Source organism: Triticum dicoccoides, chromosome 6A (assembly GCF_002162155.2).
Source record: "Triticum dicoccoides isolate Atlit2015 ecotype Zavitan chromosome 6A, WEW_v2.0, whole genome shotgun sequence".
NCBI lineage: Eukaryota > Viridiplantae > Streptophyta > Magnoliopsida > Poales > Poaceae > Triticum > Triticum dicoccoides.
The window spans coordinates 25,115,989-25,129,639 of NC_041390.1; positions in this window are offsets into that span (position 1 = coordinate 25,115,989).

Genomic DNA, 13,651 nt, shown 5'->3' on the forward strand with positions numbered 1-13,651 from the left:
ATCCAGCCAGTGACCTACCGGCGTTCTTCGAGGAGCAGCTTGGGGAATTCAAATCACCCAGCCAGTCGCCTGTGTTTTTAGCCGAAATGGAGCAGCTTTGCCGACGCCAGTCGCCCGTCGGAGTCGCCCCTCTCGGCTTCCTTGGGAATACCTCCTAACCAACCTCAGGAATAACAAAAATCCTACACTTGCCAGCATCTACGAAAAGCAACTTACGGGAACAATTCTACGTTTATCTCTTCCCCCTGATTTGCAGAGTGGGGCCCTCCTTGCCCTGGTTTCTCAATCATACCTTGCCAACTCATCCCGTAGCCTCCATCCCGTGAAAAGTTTCCCGTAGGTGTAGCAAAGTTCGGAGTAGTATTGGCTAGCTAGCTCATATATACCCTTTATTTTTTGTTGATGTGAGCTAATATATATACCCACCCTGTAACTAATAATCCGTTAGTGTTGAACTAAACAGAAGCCTCGTCATGTGTGTATACGTGTGTAGTTCCGAGTTTGTTTACGTGTGCAACTCGTCGGGCTACGTCACTAGTTGTGCTTGTAGCTTCAATCGGTCGGTTGTCTACCCGCCCACGTGCACACATTCTTCTCCTCTCTCCCACATGGATCCGATCAAAGCCACGGCCGCCCTGACAAGCAAGATCCGCGTCCAACACGAACCCGCTAGCAGCGGAGATGTGGTGAGCGGAACTATCAACGGCCTCCCTTTCCACCTCACGGAGAATATCCTTGGCTGCACCAGCCCGCTCGAGTCGGTGCATTTGGCTACTATCTGCAAGTCCTGGGCGGCGACCGTCTTCAAGCGGCTAGCGAGACCAACCCCGCACCTCTTCGCGCTCAACGAGGACCCTCACTGGTTCCAATACCTGCTGCCGCCCAAGAATAAGGTGTCACGGGAACTACAGTGGCGGACCCCAAGGCCGGCTCAGCTATGGCCCAGCCCAGGCCCAGGAAGGAGAGGAGGCCCAGCTCGCGCGTCACCGGACCGACCTGGAGCAAGTGAACCATATATATACCAGGAGTGGGTGTGAGTTAGGGTATCGTTGGATCAGAACACTGGCGGCGCCGTTGGGCGATGTATCCTTCCTCCCACCCCCGACTCTAAATCTCGATCCCCTTCTTGCTGATTCGACCTCTTAGATACTTATCTGTATTTTGAACTTGGCAATTGAGAGATAGATCGAGAGATTACCACCCAGGACCGTATCATCTGGTATTCAGAGCCTCAAATCCCCACCCAAAATTTTTCCTTCCGCCGCTGCCGATCTGGAGAAGAAGAAGATTCGCAGCCTCAAACAGATCATGGCAGATCTGGACTTCCAGAAGCAGATGGAGGAGGCTGCCAAGGAGAGGAGCAACATCACGCAAGCGCTGCTCAGGATTCAGCGCTCCCTATACAAGATTGAGCCAGCGGTGTCGCAGATGGAGCCGCTGCTGCAATCTCTCGAGCCGGTGGTCAACGATCTGTCGGCCTGGCATCCTGGGGTGGATGCGGCCGTCGGGCGTCTCCAAGAAGATCTCGGGGACATTCGCGCGCAACTCGCCAAGATCACGCTCGGCATGAACGCATCGGGAAAGGCACCGGGTCACTCATCCTCGACGAAGGCGGATGCGCCGTTGCCCGACTCCGGCACAAGTGGTGACGACCACGGGCAGAGAGGCTGTCGCTATGCAACACCAAATCGGGTCCTGCCGCTTGGGGAACCAATCCTCCAGGCGCCGGTCTCGACCAATGGTACTTTTCGGACACCCTTTCCCTCCGTTCCTATCCCAAATCCATATGAACAGGGCAACACTAGTGGGTTCTCTGGTGGTAGATCGGGCACTACTAGGGTTGAATGCCCGGAGTTTAATGGGGACAATCCCACGGGGTGGAAAATTCGTTGTGAAGCATGTTTTAGGATAGGGGCAGTGGATCCTTCGGTCTGGGTAGATACAGCCGTGGTCAATTTTACTGGAGCAGCAGCTTTGTGGTTAGAGTGGTCTCAGGCTCATGTTAAATTCACTAGTTGGGATCCTTTTGCTGCATCTGTCTTAGAAAAATTTGGTAGGTCTGAGTTCCAACAACTCCTCCGAAAATTTTCTCGGCTTAAGCAGTATGGGACAGTGTTAGAATATGCAGAGCAGTTCAATGTGGTGATGCATAGTTTACTGGCTCACCACGGGTCATGGGATCCGTTGTTTTTCACCACTCATTTTTTGGAAGGGTTGCAACATGATATTAAAATTGCTGCTATGCTTCATCGTCCGCAAGATTTGGATACTGCTGTCGCTCTTGCTGAATTACAGGATGAGGTGGTGGAGCTGACGCGACAAGAGAATGAGGCAGTGGCAGCGGCTTGATACGTCTCCAACGTATCTATAATTTTTGATTGCTCCATGCTATATTATCTACTATTTTGGGCAATATTGGGCTTTATTATCCACTTTTATATTATTTTTGGGACTAACCTATTAACCGGAGGCCCATCCCAGATTTGCTGTTTTTAGCCTATTTCAGTGTTTCGAAGAAAAGGAATATCAGACGGATTCGAAACAGATCGAAATCAACTAGAGAAGTTATTTTTGGAAGGAAAGCTACAGTATAGACTTGGACCCCACGTCAGGAGCTAAGGGAGCTGGCCACGAGGGTGGGGGGCGCGCCCACCCCCCTAGCGCACGCCCCTGCCTTGTGGGGCCCCCGAAGCTCCACCGATGTACCTCCTGCACCCATATATACCTACATATCGTAAAACTTCCAGAATGGAGATTAGATCAGGAGTTCCGCCGCCGCAAGCCTCTGTAGCCATCAAAACCCAATCGGGACCCTGTTCCGGCACCCTGCCGGAGGGGGAAACCCTCACCGGTGGCCATCTTCATCATCCCGACGCTCTCCATGACGAGGAGGGAGTAGTTTTCCCTCGGGGCTGAGGGTATGTACCAGTAGCTATGTGTTTGACCTCTCTCTCGTGTTCTTGATTTGACACGATCTTGATGTATCGCGAGCTTTGCTATTATAGTTGGATCTTATGTTTCTTCCCCCCCCCCCTCTTCTCTCTTGTAATGGATTGAGTTTTCCCCTTGAAGTAATTTTATCGGATTGAGTCTTTAAAGATTTGAGAACACTTGATGTATGTCTTGCCGTGCGTATCTGTGCTGACAATGGAATATCACGTGCCACTTGATGTATGTTTCGGTGACCAACTTGCGGGTTCCGCCCATAAACCTATGCATAGGGGTTGGCACACGTTTTCGTCGTGATTCTCCGGTAGAAACTTTTGGGCACTCTTTGAGGTTCTATGTGTTGGTTTGAATAGATGAATTGAGATTGTGTGATGCATATCGTATAATCATGCCCACAGATACTTGAGGTGACATTGGAGTATCTAGGTGACATTAGGGTTTTGGTTGATTTGTATCTTAAGGTGTTATTCTAGTACGAACTCTAGGGCTGTTTGTGACACTTATAGGAATGGCCCAGCGGATTCATTGAAAAGAATAACTTTGAGGTGGTTTCGTACCCTACCATAATCTCTTCGTTTGTTCTCCGCTATTAGTGACTTTGGAGTGAATCTTTGTTGCATGTTGAGGGATAGTTATATGATCCAACTATGTTATTATTGTTGTGAGGACTTGCACTAGTGAAAGTATGAACCCTAGGCCTTGTTTCCTATCATTGCAATACCGTTTACGCTCACTTTTACCGCTTGTTACCTTGCTGTTTTATATTTTCAGTTTACAAAAACCTATATCTACCATCCATATTGCACTTGTATCACCATCTCTTCGCCGAACTAGTGCACCTATACAATTTACCATTGTATTGGGTGTGTTGGGGACACAAGAGACTCTTTGTTATTTGGTTGCAGGGTTGCTTGAGATAGACCATCTTCATCCTACGCCTCCCATGGATTGATAAACCTTAGGTCATCCACTTGAGGGAAATTTGCTACTGTCCTACAAACCTCTGCACTTGGAGACCCAACAACGTCTACAAGAAGAAGGTTGTGTAGTAGACATCAAGCTCTTTTCTGGCGCCGTTGCCGGGGAGGTTAGTGCTTGAAGGTATATCTTTAGATCTTGCAATCGAATCTTTTTGTTTCTTGTTTTAGCACTAGTCTAGTTTATAAAAGAAAACTACCAAAAAAATGGAATTGAGTTTATCTCATACGCTTCACCTCTTTAATATCTTTCGTGAGTATGATGGAAAGGAAAATTGTGCCAAAGTGTTAGAAGAAGAATGTATTAAAATGTTTGGCACTAAATCTTTGAATGATGAGCATGATTGCAATGTTGTTAGTATGAACTCCTTGAATATCCATAGTACTAATGATGATTGCACTAGTTATGATGAAAATGTCTCCTATAAACATGTCAATTTTTGTGGAGTAAATTGGGTTTGCAAGTACACACCAACTAGGGAAGATAGATATTGCAAGAGGCATAAGTACTTAGAAACCAAATTGTTGCAAGAAGAGCTAGATGAATGTGCTGAAAGATTCAATATTTTTCGCGCCCCTTGTGAACTTTGCAATGAACATGGTCATTTAAAGCTCCAATGCTATTTGTTTCATGATCAAGTCGTGTCCAAATATTGTGATATTTTGATTACCCTTGAGCATCATAAAGAGCTTAGTCTTCTTTTGGGTTATGAAGAAATGAAACGTATAACTGAGGGTATTCCAAAATTTAATCTCGATAAATTTCATGATTTTGATCTAGAGAAGATTTATATGTATTGTGCGGTGAATTGTATTGAAATTCCTTATATTGCCAATTACATAAAGAAAAGAAAACAAATAGAAGATGAAGAGAATACTAATGAAAGGGAAGATACTTCCCAATATCCCCCAATTATTTCTTATGATGAATCAGGTAACGAGGAGGAGCCTTCTATTCAACCAACCTCATCAATAAGGAGCTCCAAAAAGAGGATTGAACCCACATATGATGTGGTGAAGAAGAAGAAAAGAAAAAGGAAGAGAGGTAAAAAGGTATCTCTCCCAAATAAGGTTTCTCCTATTATTGTTGTGCCTCATGAAAATGAATCAAAAATAATTCTAGAAGATGATGCACTTGACGATGATCTAGTTATGCCTATTGCTTGTTGTGATGATTATGATTGGGAAGATAATGATACTTCTTATTATCTTGAAAATCTTTTTGGCACTTGCTTGGACGAATATAATAATTGCTATACTATCAGTGCTATCTATACTATTAATGATGAGAGTGATTATGCTTATGATATGAAAAGGCCCAAGCTTGGGGAAGCTATGTTTGATGAGGATGACATATTTGAGAATATATTTTCTGCAATTAATGTTTGTCCCAAGCTTGGGGATGCTATATGTAATAATGATGATATTTTTAGCCTCTCAAGTTTTGATATGCAAAGTAGTTATGATGATAGCATGCCTTTTACCTATGATGATTATATTTATGAAAGTGGGTCTGGAAGAGTGTCAACTTTAGGAAGTAGTGATCCCACAATATTGAAGGATGTTGAATCTTATAATATTTATGAAAGTGGATTTGGAGAGGTCATGACTTTATTTAGTAATGATTCCACTATCTTGGAAGAGGTTTCAATCGATTATGATGAGAACAAAGTTGCTACTTATGATGATTATTGTGATAAAACTTATGCTATAAAGAGTAGTGATGATTATATTTATAAAACTTGTCATGATTATGATTATCCTTTTTTCTGAACATTACTCTTTTAATGTGGAAATAATTTATAGTATTCAAGTCTCTTATGATACTCCCACTATCCCGAATGAGAAGAATTTTGCTTATGTGGAGAGTAATAAAATTTCTATGCAAGTAGATCATGAAAAGAATGCTTTAGGTGCTGGTTATATTGTTGAGTTCATTCATGATTCTACTGAAAATTATTATGAGGGAGGAACATATGCTTGTATAAATTGCAATAATATCAAGTTTCCTCTCTATGTGCTTAAAGTTTTGAAGTTATGCTTGTTTTACCTTCCTATGCAAGTTGATTATTGTTCCCATAAGTTGTTTGCTCACAAAATCCCTATGCATAGGAAGTGGGTTAGACTTAAATGTGCTAGTCATATTCTTCATGATGCTCTCTTTATGTTTCAATTCTTATCTTTTATGCGAGCATCATTGAAATCATCATGCCTAGCTAGGGGCGTTAAACGATAGCGCTTGTTGGGAGGCAACCCAATGTTATTTTAGTTTCTTGATTTTTGGTTCTGTTTAGGAATAAATTATCCATCTAGCTTCTGTTTAGATGTGGTTTTATGTTTTAATTAGTGTTTGTGCCAAGTAGAACCTTTGGGAAGACTTGGGTGAAGTCTTTATGATCATGCTGTAAAAAAACAGAAACTTTAGCGCTCACGAGATTAGCTAGAACTTTTTACTGGAGAGTGCTATTTAGTTGATTATGTTTGCAGATGATTACTATACAAATTCCTCAGGTCCACCAATTTATTTTAGAATTTTTGGAGTTCCAGAAGTTTGCGTTAGTTACAGATTACTACAGACTGTTCTGTTTTTGACAGATTCTGTTTTCATTGTGTTGCTTGCTTATTTTGATGACTCTATGGCTACTAAAATAGTTCATAATCCATAGAGAAGTTGGAATACATTAGGTTTAACACCAATATAAATAAATAATGAGTTCATTACAGTACCTTGAAGTGGTGTTTTGTTTTCTTTCGCTAACGGAGCTCTGTTAAGTTTTGTGTTGTGAAGATTTCAAATTTGGGGTGAAGATTCGATGGACTATGGAATAAGGAGTGGCAAGAGCCTAAGATTGGGGATGTCCAAGGCACCCCAAGGTAATATTCAAGGATAGACAAGAGCCAAAGCTTGGGGATGCCCCGGAAGGCATCCCCTCTTTCTTCTTCATTCATCGGTAACTTTACTTGGAGCTATATTTTTATTCACCACATGATATGTGTTTTGCTTGGAGCGTCATTTTATTTTCTTTAGCTTTGCTTGCTGTTTGAATAAAGTACCAAGATCTGAAATTATTAAATGAGAGAGTCTTCACATGGTTGCATAATTATTCGACTACTCATTGATCTTCACTTATATCTTTCGGAGTAGTTTGTTGTTTGCTCTAGTGCTTCACTTATATCTTTTAGAGCATGGTGGTAGTTTTATTTTGAAGAAATAGTTGAACTCTCATACTTCACTTATATTATTTTGAGTGTCTTAAATAGCATGGTAATTTTCATAAATAATCATAATATGCTAAGCATACAAGATTTGTAAGAATTCTTATGAGTGTGTTGAATACTAAGAAAAGATTGAAGCTTGATAATTGTTTTGAGATATGAAGATGGTGATATTAGAGTAATGCTAGTTGAGTAGTTGTGAATTCAAAGAATACTTGTGTTAAAGTTTGTGATTCCCGTAGCATGCACGTATGGTGAATCGTTATGTGATGAAGTCGGAGCATGATTTATTTATTGATTGTCTTCCTTATGAGTGGCGGTCGGGGACGAGCGATGGTCTTTTCCTACAAATCTATCCCCCTAGGAGCATGCGCGTAATACTTTGCTTTGATAACTTCTAGATTTTTGCAATAAGTATATGTGTTCTTTATGACTAATATTGAGTCCATGGATTATATGCAATTTTCTTCCTTCCACCATTGCTAGCCTCTCTAATACCGCGCACTTTTGGCCGGTATCATACACCCACCATATACCTTCCTCAAAACAGCCATCATGCCTACCTATCATGGCATTTCCATAGAAATTCCAAGATATATTGCCATGCAACCTTCCACCGTTCCGTCTATTATGACATGCTCCATCATTGTCATATTGCTAGCATGATCATGTAGTTGACATCGTATTTGTGGAAAAGCCACCATTCATAATTTTCTTTCATACATGTCACTCTTGATTCATTGCATATCCCGGTACACCGCCGGAGGCATTAACGTAGAGTCATATTTTTTTCTAAGTATCGAGTTGTAATTCTTGAGTTGTAAGTAAATAAAAGTGTGATGATCATCATTATTAGAGCATTGTCCCAGTGAGGAAAGGATGGTGGAGACTATGATTCCCCCACAAGTCGGGATGAGACTCCGAACGAAAAAAAAGAAAAAAAAGAGGCCATAAAAAAAGAGAAAAGGCCCAAACAAAAAAAATAAAAAATAAAAAATGAGAGAAAAAGAGAGAAGGGGCGATGCTACTATCCTTTTACCACACGTGTGCTTCAAAGTAGCACCTTGATCTTTATGATAGAGAGTCTCCTATGTTGTCACTTTCATATACTAGTGGGAATTTTACATTATAGAACTTGGCTTGTATATTCCAATGATGGGCTTCCTCAAAATGCCCTAGGTCTTCGTGAGCAAGCGAGTTGGATGCACACCCACTTAGTTTCTTTTGTTGAGCTTTCATATACTTATAGTTCTAGTGCATCCGTTGCATGGTAATCCCTACTCACTCACATTGATATCTATTGATGGGCATCTCCATAGCCTGTTGATACGCCTAGTTGATGTGAGACTATCTTCTCCTTTTTGTCTTCTCCGCAACCACCATTCTATTTCACCTATAGTGCTATGTCCATGGCTCACGCTCATGTATTGCGTGAAGATCGAAAAAGTTTTGAAAATGTCAAAAGTATGAAACAATTGCTTGGCTTGTCATCGGGGTTGTGCATGATTTAAATACTTTGTGTGGTGAAGATAGAGCATAGCCAGACTATATGATTTTGTAGGGATAACTTTCCTTGGCCATGTTTTTTTGAGAAGACATAATTGCTTTGTTATTATGCTTGAAGTATTGTTACTTTTATGTCAATATGAACTTTTGTCTTGAACCTTTCAGATCTGAACATTCATATCACAAGTAAGAAGAATTACATTGAAATTATGCCAACTAGCATTCCACATCAAAAATTATCTTTTTTATCATTTACCTACTTGAGGACGAGCAGGAATTAAGCTTGGGGATGCCTGATACGTCTCCAACATATCTATAAATTTTGATTGCTCCATGCTATATTATCTACTGTTTTGGGCAATATTGGGCTTTATTATCCACTTTTATATTATTTTTGGGACTAACCTATTAACCAGAGGCCCAGCCCAGATTTGTTGTTTTTAGCCTATTTCAATGTTTCAAAGAAAAGGAATATCAGACGGAGTCGAAACGGAACAAAATCAACAGGAGACGTTATTTTTGGAAGGAAAGCTACAAGATAGACTTGGACCCCACGTCAGGAGCTAAGGGAGCTGGACACGAGGGTGGGGGTGCGCCCCGTGCCTCGTGGGGCCCCCGAAGCTCCACCGACGTACCTCCTGCACCCATATATACCTATGTATCGTAAAACATCCAGAACGGAGATTAGATCGGGAGTTCCGCCGCCGCAAGCCTCTGTAGCCACCAAAACCCAATCGAGGCCCTGTTTCGGCACCCTGCCGGAGGGGGGAACCCTCACCGGTGGCCATCTTCATCATCCCGGTGCTTTCCATGACGAGGAGGGAGTAGTTTTCCCTCGGGGCTGAGGGTATGTACTAGTAGCTATGTGTTTGACCTCTCTCTCTCGTGTTCTTGATTTGGCACGATCTTGATGTATCGCGAGCTTTGCTATTATAGTGGGATCTTATGTTTCTTCTCCCCCTCTTCTCTCTTGTAATGGATTGAGTTTTCCCCTTGAAGTAATTTTATCGGATTGAGTCTTTAAAGATTTGAGAACACTTGATGTATGTCTTGTCGTGCGTATCTGTGGTGACAATGGGATATCACGTGCCACTTGATGTATGTTTTGGTGACCAACTTGCGGGTTCCGCCCATGAACCTACGCATAGGGGTTGGCACACGTTTTCGTCGTGATTCTCCGGTAGAAACTTTTGGGCACTCTTTGAGGTTCTATGTGTTGGTTTGAATAGATGAATTGAGATTGTGTGATGCATATCGTATAATCATGCCCACGGATACTTGAGGTGGCATTGGAGTATCTAGGTGACATTAGGGTTTTGGTTGATTTGTATCTTAAGGTGTTATTCTAGTATGAACTCTAGGGCTGTTTGTGACACTTATAGGAATAGCCCAACGGGTTGATTGGAAAGAATAACTTTGAGGTGGTTTCGTACCATACCACAATCTCTTCGTTTGTTCTCCGCTATTAGTGACTTTGGAGTGACTCTTTGTTGCATGTTGAGGGATAGTTATATGATCCAACTATGTTATTATTGTTGAGAGGACTTGCACTAGTGAAAGTATGAACCCTAGGCCTTGTTTCCTATCATTGCAAAACCTATATCTACCATCCATATTGCACTTGTATCACCATCTCTTCGCCGAACTAGTGCACCTATACAATTTACCATTGTATTAGGTGTGTTGGGGACACAAGAGACTCTTTGTTATTTGGTTGCAGGGTTGCTTGAGACAGACCATCTTCATCCTACGCCTCCCACAGATTGATAAACATTAGGTCATCCACTTGAGGGAAATTTGCTACTGTCCTACAAACCTCTGCACTTGGAGGCCCAACAACGTCTACATGAAGAAGGTTGTGTAGTAGACATCACGGCTCGCTGATCGGCTACAAGTACTCGCTGGGCACTTTTCAGCGTGACCTCCTCTGCCAATGGTGCTGCCCTCGATCCCGAGTACTTCAAAAAGCGCAACTCTCTCGCCAGGGACACCTCCGACCGATGGAAGACGCAGTCCAGACTCGGCATGTATTCCCATCGCCAGCGCCTCAGTGGACGACAAGCTCTAAACACCGCGGGCTTATCGCAAGGCACACGGGCTCTGTTTCACGTGCGGTGAACGCTGGGGGCCAGGTCATGTGTGCACCGTTACGGTTCCTTTGCATGTTGTGGAGGAACTGGTGGGTTTGCTGACACCACCAACAACACTAGAGTCGCCGGGGTCTCAAGGAACTTCTGAAGATGATCTCTGCCTCTTGTCGGCGACTGCCATTGCGGGGACAGAAGCACCTAAAGCTTTTAGAATACTGGGCAAGATGAATGGCAAGACCTTGCTGATGCTGGTTGATTCGGGTTCTTCGCATAGCTTCATCAACTTAGAGATTGCCAGCGATTTGCCTGGAGTGCAGCCTATGGTCAAGAAACTAAGAGTGAAGGTGACTGATGGTGAAGTGACCACTTGTGACGCTGAGTTACCAGATTGTGAGTACCAAATTCAAGGTCATCAGTTCTGATCAACTTTGAAACTGTTTCCATTGGGTTGTTATGATGTGATTTTGGGAATGGATTGGCTGGAATCTTGAGGGCTCATGACTATCAACTGGGGCAGCAAGTACATGGTTTTCCAACATCAAGGCCAGTTTATTCAGTTGCACGGAGTTTCAGCCTCAGTTCAGGAATGTCCACCGATTTCAACTATTGAGTTGTAGCTTCTGCATGCTCAGGAATCAATGCTGCGAGTGGTGCAGTTGTGTTTAGTTAAAGATGATGCTGAGACTGCCATAATTCTAAAGGCGATGACAGCTTTATTGGAGGAATTTGCAGAACTATTTCAAGAGCCTCGAGGATAGCCACCCCAACGGTCCTTCGATCATACAATCGATTTGCTGCCTGGGGCGACACCGGTCAACATAAGACCCTATCGATACAACCCGATGCAGAAGGATGAGATCGAAGCGCAAGTGGTCGACATGTTGAAACAAGGGATCATTCAAGTCAGCCGTAGCCCCTTTGCATCCTCTGTGCTCTTGGTACAGAAAAAAGATGGGGAGTGGTGTTTCTGTATCGATTTCCACCATCTTAATGCTATCACTATCAAGAATAGGTACCCCCTACCCGTGATTGATGAGCTTTTGGATGAATTGCAAGGAGCCAAGTGGTTCACAAGTCTGGATTTGCGCTCGGGCTATCATTAGATTCGCATGAGACCTTCGGATGAAGCAAAAACAGCCTTTCAAACGCATCACGGTCATTTCGAGTTCAAGGTGATGCCATACGGTGTGACAGGGGGACCAACAACTTTCCAAGGTGGGATGAATATCATGCTGAAGCAGTACTTGCGAAAAGGGGTTCTAGTCTTTATTGACGACATTTTAATGTACAACATCACCTTGGAAGAACACATTCAGCTTTTGCGATCGGTTTTTCAGACTCTGAAAGAGAACTAAATGAAAGTGAAGTGAAGCAAGTGTGTGTTTGCCTGCAATCAACTGCGGTACTTGGGGCATGTCATCAGTGAAGATGGGGTGAGAACAGACCCAACTAACGTCGATAAGGTGCGAGATTGGCCAAGCCCGCAATCAGCCAAAGAGGTGCGCCAATTCCTTGGCTTGGCTGGGTATTACCGGAAGTTTGTGAGGCACTTTGGCATTATCAGTCGACCTCTAACAGAGTTGCTTAAGAAAGGGGTGGTCTTTCAATGGACACCACAACATGAAGAGTCCTTCCAAGCGCTGAAAGCGGCACTGACTACTGCACCGGTCCTTGCATTGCCCAACTTTTCAAAACCCTTTGTGGTCGAAACTGATGCTTCGGACCGTGGAATTGGTGCAGTTGTAATGCAGGATCACCACCCAATTGCGTTCTTAAGCAAAACCCTGGGGCCAAAACTGCGCTCTCTCTCCACTTATGAAAAAGAAAGTTTGGCAGTGCTCATGGCAGTTGAACGATGGCGACCGTATCTGTTAACCAATGAGTTTGTCATTCGAACGAACCACCGCAGCCTTGCCTGCTTGGATGAGCAGCGTCTGACTACTCCATGGCAACAAAAGGCGATGACAAAGTTACTTGGGCTGCACTAACGAATTGAGTATCGGAAAGGGGCTCTGATTCAGGCAGCGGATGCACTATCACGTCATCCAGATGCACTTGCATGCGCCATCTCAGTCTGTGTGCCGCGGTGGCTAGATGAGGTGAAGCATGGTTATGCCCAGGACTCAAAATGCACCAACATGTTATCATCTGCAGAGGCAGGAGCAACTCTGGTTGGTCCCTTAAAGTAACATCCCAAATTTTCAATTTGGAATGTTATACATAGATCATATGCATATCATATTTTCCTGCATTTTGGTTGATCCTAGAAATTCCACGCAACTCAAGGACCCTCGGAGAGAGTTGGAGATTTCGTCATTTTCATATTTGAGTCTTCTCAAATTTTGAAAAGAGGATCATTTGGTTTATTTATTTTATCTTCAATTATTTTTCCAATATCAAATTATATGAGAGGGAATAATATGACTTTCCCAAAATTTAGGAAAAATGAAGATTTAATAAATATATCAAATTTTGTTTTCCGGTGTTTGTTTGCATTTTATTTGGATAGGGAAAAATGCGCGTTTTCGAAAATTGCATTTTAGGCCCGGAGAAAAGTTCATTTTGTTCGGCTCATTTTTAGGAGTCGGGGAAAATTTACTTTAGATTTTTCGGAGTTTGTTTTGTTAGTTTTTCTTTTGTTTTTTTTCTGCGCGCGAAACCGATAAAAAAAATCCCGCGCGCCAGGCCAGCCGGGCCAAGGCCCAGGCCAGCCGCCGCCTTAGCGCCGCGCCAGGCTGCCGCCTCGCCCCAGGCCGAGTCCGGTTTGGACTCCAAGCCGCCGCCCCCCCCTTGCCCCCTCCCCAGGCAAAGTCACCCCCCTCCTAGTATATATACTCCCCCAACCCCCCCTCTCTCCACCCCAAGCCGCCCCTCTCCTCCTTAGCCCGCGCCTAAGCCGCCACCGCCCTTAGC